The sequence below is a fragment of the Protopterus annectens genome, chromosome 1.part1 (assembly GCF_019279795.1).
Source record: "Protopterus annectens isolate FY-2018-M chromosome 1.part1, PAN1.0, whole genome shotgun sequence".
Taxonomy (NCBI): Eukaryota; Metazoa; Chordata; order Ceratodontiformes; family Protopteridae; genus Protopterus; species Protopterus annectens.
Window position 1 is genome coordinate 292,540,335 of NC_056726.1, and position 6,457 is coordinate 292,546,791.

Genomic DNA, 6,457 nt, shown 5'->3' on the forward strand with positions numbered 1-6,457 from the left:
TAACAATGTTTATATTTCCTTCCATCTAGAAAAATAGTACATTTAATAAGTTTAGTAAGAGTACAATGGCAAAAGGCAGACTCTACAATTCTAGAGTCTGTGCAGTCAGACTGACCACATTTTATTGGTTCACTTTCAGATACAGGTTGTCTAACAGTGATTTGACTATTATTACTAGATTTTACCCTTTCAGTGTGGTATTGTCATAAGCTGTACAATACTTCACTATATTCCTTTCTCAAAATATTTCAGAAAAGTAGTGCTGATAATAACAGGGTTTGTTTACCCACAAGCGCAGACACAAATGCTATTTGAAGGTGCACTAGTAGGTCTTGCTGCATAAATGCCTGAGTTAAGATTTACACTTTCAAACAACAGCAAATGTTTCAATAAGGCTAATAGTTATTCAGAGGTTTGCATATCACTTTGAAACAGACACTTTTGGAAATTGTTACATAATAACATCTTACATCTATCCATGGTCTAAATGTTTTCCTTCTCTATTTTCATCAGGTCCTAACCCCTTTCTCAATATTATTTCAGATTAGCCATTTAGGATCTTACCAGTGTGTGCATAATGAATGTCCTATGATTAAATCTATCCAACTGTTCCTCCATTAAAGCACTTATTCAAACTAAACATTTTTTTGGCAATCATGGGCTTCTGAATCTTCTATATCCACATAGTCTTTTACAAAGTCTACTGAAAGGTGTGCTGTTAAGTTTCCTGCCCACTCATTTGAATGATAGTTCTCTGTCACTCTCTACTTTGTAGCACACATCTCAAAGGCTGTAAGGTAGACCTCAGTAGCATCATCTGCACCCTGTTTCTTCAGTGGTAGACTGTTGTTTGGGTGTCTCAGGTAGTTGACTGATCATGGAAGCTATCTGCTGTTGAGTTGCAGCACCATCTTTTACAAATGAACCAAATATTAATCATTGGTCACACACCTAGTGTTGCTTCTTTCCTGGAAATTAAGTAAATGCAGACTGGTATTGGCAGCCATTTATCTTAGCTGTCCAACCATATCTGTGGTTGCACTCCCTAAAGCTTTAATAACCTCAATTTTAAGGCCAGACATAGCAGCTGTAGTCAATATCCAGAAAGTAACACGTGGTAATGCAGAGTAGGACCACTTTAGGGTTTCTAATGGTTACATTTGGCAGAATGGTTTCATTTCCACATAATATAGTCCATACAAAGAGTTTCTCAAAGCTGGCCCAAAAAAAGTCCAAAGCTTGCGCATATTTCCCTTTAGCACCATCAAAACATGAGTAATAATTCAACAGGTAAGGAAGATGCTCAACAGCTTCCCACACAAGCAAGGCAAACTCTACAGATACAACAGTCCTCAGTTGCCTTTCCTTTGCTGGATAGCAGCTTCACTGTGATAGAGATGTCTTCTTTCACTCAAGGATGCTGGGAACTTCTCCACAGAAATCCCTCTAGAGTTAGAGGTAAAAACATACACCAAGCCTGCTGAGGTTTGACCTAAAATGCAGCTTTTTTTTCCTCACATGACTTCCTGTTTCCTGACTGTAAAGACTGTGTATCTTTTGCCAACATTACACCCTCTGTTGTACAACATGGCTGCTCTCTCAAGTGTTCACAATTGGCAAAACAGACACTAACTTGTATTTGCAACAATCCAGTCCAGGATACAAAAACAAATTTAATACGTTCTAGCACCTCGGCATATACTGCCTTCAATGGAGTTTCCATTGAAGGTAGTATATGCCGAGGCACTAGAACGTATTAAATTTATTTTTCTATCCTAGACTGGATTGTTATATTTGTTCTACATTTCTACAGCTTGTGTGGTTTGAACTAACTTGTATTTGACTGGGACTCTGGGATTTACTGGGAAAACTCCCCTCTCCCAACATAGGTTCATAGGTAGGTACTAGGCTATTGGTCCTAGGGCCTATACAAGCCTAGCCAAAAAGGTACCCAGGCTTTTGCCACCCAAGAAAATTATTTTCCTGTGCCCCTGTCAAGCAGAGCCACAGAGGTGATCCCCGGGGTGAATTTACTATTTCCCATCCAATCATCAAGATTTTCCTTGAAGAGTGCTAATGAGGAGCTTTGTTTGATATAGATAGGTGGTTTATTCCAGAGTATAGGAAGTCTCTGGGACAGGAATCTATCCCTCCAGCATGTTCTGTTTATTGTGGTGACAAGGTTCAGGTCCCTAGAGCATGTAACTTGGAGGGATTGGGATTTCTTTAAGTGGAGCATGTCCAACAGCTCTGGGTTTGACATAGCTTTGTATGTTAGGTAGAGATCGCCTCTGAGTATGTGATATGCAATGGAGTAAAGCTGGAATTTTTTGAGACGGTCTGTGTAGGACATCTGTTTGAGGCCAGTAATCCTCTTTGTGAGGTATTTCTGTGGCTTTTCCAGTTGTTGTAGATATCTTGTGAGGTACATACCAAAAGGGGCACTGTACTCTGTAATGGGTCGAATGAGTAACCAAAGTTACATCCATGGATACAGCTCATATCTGTTACCTATAGAATTCTGTTTCTGCCTCCTTCCATCCCATCACAGAGGTCGGTCAGGTTCCAAACACAAAATACTGAGAATGGCTGTGGTATGTGTGTGTGTGTACTATGCTGATATTAAGCCCTGAACTTAGATGGTGTGTTAAAGTACTGCTGGTAAACTCTACACTCACAGTACTAGATACTCCCTTTATACACAACATTGTACATACAGGACTGAGAAAGTCAGCCCCCAGGCTCTGAAAGCTGTAATAAATTATTTTCTTTTCATTTTTTTATTTACATTTGCAAACTGTGATGAGTAATTCTTTTTTCAGACAAGCAAGTACTCTGAAACTATATGTTTTATTTGTAACAGTACAGTCTCCAGAACTTCTTGTGTCCTATAAAACACTGTCCATCACAGGCACTACAAAGTAATAGCATTTTGAAGTTCAGGTGGTATGGGAAAATTCTTCAGCAGCTAAGGGCTTACTTTATCAAACAATGGTTTCATTACAGCAGGCTATTTATTATGTCTGCTTTGCAGGTAACTCATTTATTCCTGGGAAGAGACACAGTCATTAAAATTCATAGGAATGATTTCTTTGAAGTAGTGTTAAATTTCCAAATGACTACAACCTAGTCCTGGCTACATCCTTCAAAAACTTTTCATCAAAAAACCTTGAGTTGTTATATAAACTGTACTGGGGCTCTGAGGATGGAAATCATTTGAGTACACTTCTAGCAGCAAAGGCCCTGAAAAGTCAGCATCTGCCAGGGCTGTTACTGATATACAGTAGCAAGGTGTATTCCAACTGTTTCTAGAATGGAATGACTGCTAAGCAGTCACACCACTGAGTCCATCAGCATATTCCTCCAAGTACACTGTAGCCTTATAGTATCAAGCAAGAGAAGCATTAAAGGCAAAAATATGCAAGGGTGTCAACTGGAAAATGTTTATTTGTAAACATATTCAGCTTGTATAGTTGCCTATGGCTTTGGGTCATGGCTATAAAGGGGCCATAGACCAGCTCACTTGGTTGGCAAATGACAAATAAAATGGTGCTGGCTTTTTTCTTTCCTAAGTGGATACTAATCCTAGTGTATTATTTATGACACCCTTGCATATTTTTACGTTAGGCCATTAACCTTATCATTTAAGGTTTCAAGTTCACACACACACACACACACACACACACACACACACACACACACACACACACACACACACACACACACACACATACAGTCTGCCACTCTTTCTTAGTATCTGTGTCACATGTAAAAATCTGAATTGCACACTAACTTTTTTTTGTACCCTGAAATTGATATTTTTAATGCCTAATTTTGCCAGTGGTGAAAAGTGATACTGTTCTCCCTTTCCACTCAGTTATTGGTATGAAAACACTTTATTACCTAGCATCAATAACTTGCCAACTCTTGATGAATGTCTCATGTTAGTATAAAAGAGTGGGAATCTGTATTGTACAAACTTGTGTTGGTCTAGTAAACGTTATCACATCCCCCTTTATGTTCTAGCATGTAGTATACTGTTTTTGAAAAAAACATTATTAATCCTAAAAAATAATTTCTTTTTTTTCACTGAACAGCATATAAAGCTCTTATTATAAACCTTGACACCACTTTACCATATGCAGATACCATTATGTTTGTATTTTTGAAGGGTTTTTGGCATCGTTTGTATTGCATGTTTTAGTATCCATGTTGAACTTCTTAAGCAGAAAGACAAATGACTTGGATATCAAAATTGCAGTAAATGATGCACATCTTTAATAAAATGTGTAAGTCAGGAATGTGTACATTTATTAGCAAACAGGAAAGTAAATTACAAAGGCAACACTGTAGCGGAATGATCTAAAATAAAACAGTTTTACCATCTTGCAAGGCTTCTTTCCATGAAACAACTACAAACAAATGACCATTCAAAGTTAGTATCTTAGTTGGGATACAGTTGTTTTGGTACAGCAGAGGACATAATATACATGTGCTTCTCATTTAGATCTGTAGGTTTTTCTGCTGTTCATTTATTTTATTTATTTGTTGTGTGATAAACTCGTACATGGGTTCATTCAGCAAAGATTATTTCAGCCATGACCTAACAAAAGGCAAAAAAAAAAAAATCTAGTACATAAGAGTTATGCTGGAAAACTGTGATACTGATAACTTGTAGTCATCTTGTTTATCAAAAATGCTCAAGCCCGTCTAGCCTGATGCTACAAGGACAGGAAATCTACCTGAAACTTGGGTGACTGACAGTTAGTTAGAGGCTTGGATGAGAGAGGCGAAAATCATTGAGCAACTGTTTGTCTGGGGAAAACCTGGTCTGTTTCAAGTAAAATGGGGAAGTGGTTCCATGTGAACATATCCCAGGTGCGCAGGAGTTTGTGCATCTAATAAATTGTAGCAGTACAAAAACCCCACACCACCATTATGACAGAAAAGATCTCTCACTAACAATGAAGACAGGTGGGCAAGAAGTGCCTGAGATTACCAGGCAGCGGGGATCCACAAATATTTTAAAAAATAGTGCAGCTCAAAGATGTATGTCTTATTTTAGTAAAGACCCACCCTTCTGAGTCTCAGATGGAGGACTGGCAGATTAAATGATCTGTACTACCTGATATTCATGCTCAGTTTTGTCTTGGATTACCTTTTTAACTGCCCTATTGATTCAGAAGACTTCACCTTTAACCAAGAGGCTCAGCCCTCTTTCCAAATGACATGATGAGACGCAGCATGTGCATGCCCACCCAATTTCCGGTTGTCGCTGTAAGACTCAATATGAAACACTCCTTTATTACAAATGACAGATTACAGATACTGGTGTGTGGTAGACAGGCAATAATGCCCAACAGGGTGTCTGTTATTGTGTAAATAATGCATGCCCAGGGCTATTCAGCAGAGGGCCTCTACAGTCCTGGAAGGGCATTCTTTACATAATAACACACACCCTGGGGGGGAGGGCATTATTTCACTTAGAGAATGGGATATCTGTTAAATTGCTTTGTATTTTTTTATTAATTACTACATATATATTTTAAATATTTTTTATGCAAAATAGTTCTTCCACCTAATGTTTCTAACTTGCTGTAATATATGTAACTGTTGTTGGAGGAAGTATTTTACATCCAAAATACAAGTCTGGTAAGTATTTAATGTCTATGCACACTCTCACTCACCCACTCACACATGCACACACACACATGCACACACACTCTCACTCACTCACTCACTCACTCACTCACTCACTCACTCACTCACTCACTCACTCACTCACTCACTCACATTCATGTACATAAAACACACATGAACAAACTCAGTTAATAATGCCAGACATTAAAAGTATCATACCTGCATACCTCTCAACTGTGCAGTTTCTCACAGAATGTTCAGAGTTTTATCTCATTTTCATGGTCTGTTCTGCATATTTTTTTTGTTTTGCTGAAAAATCATTGGGGGTTGAAGTCACTAAATAATGACATACATCTGAGTATCACATTCCCTATCCTTCAGAAAATGTATGCTAAAACAAATCCATTTATTCTAACAACTTTCTAATTTTATAAGAGCAATATTTAAAATCTGCACCCTTTTTTGTGCCTTTGTCGCCCCATTATTTTAGGCTTTGTCCAGATTTCTTGAGCTAAGAGGTTGCAAGGTATGCATACCTTGTCATTTTAAAGGAAAATGAGCTGACTGTTGCAACCGTTGCTTGATTAGTCTCCCGCCCTCTCACTCACTTCCACTTTCATGCATGCACTCACACATGCAGATACAAACATAAACAAACAGACATATTCACCCATATACATACACAAGTACAGTTTTCTATTTTTTAAGTACCTATTTGTTTTAATTTTAAACTCACTAAGCAGCAAAAGCACTGCTTAGTGAGAGTAAATTAATGGCGTCTTAGCTTTCTTACAGTCTAAGCTCCACAACAGCTTAA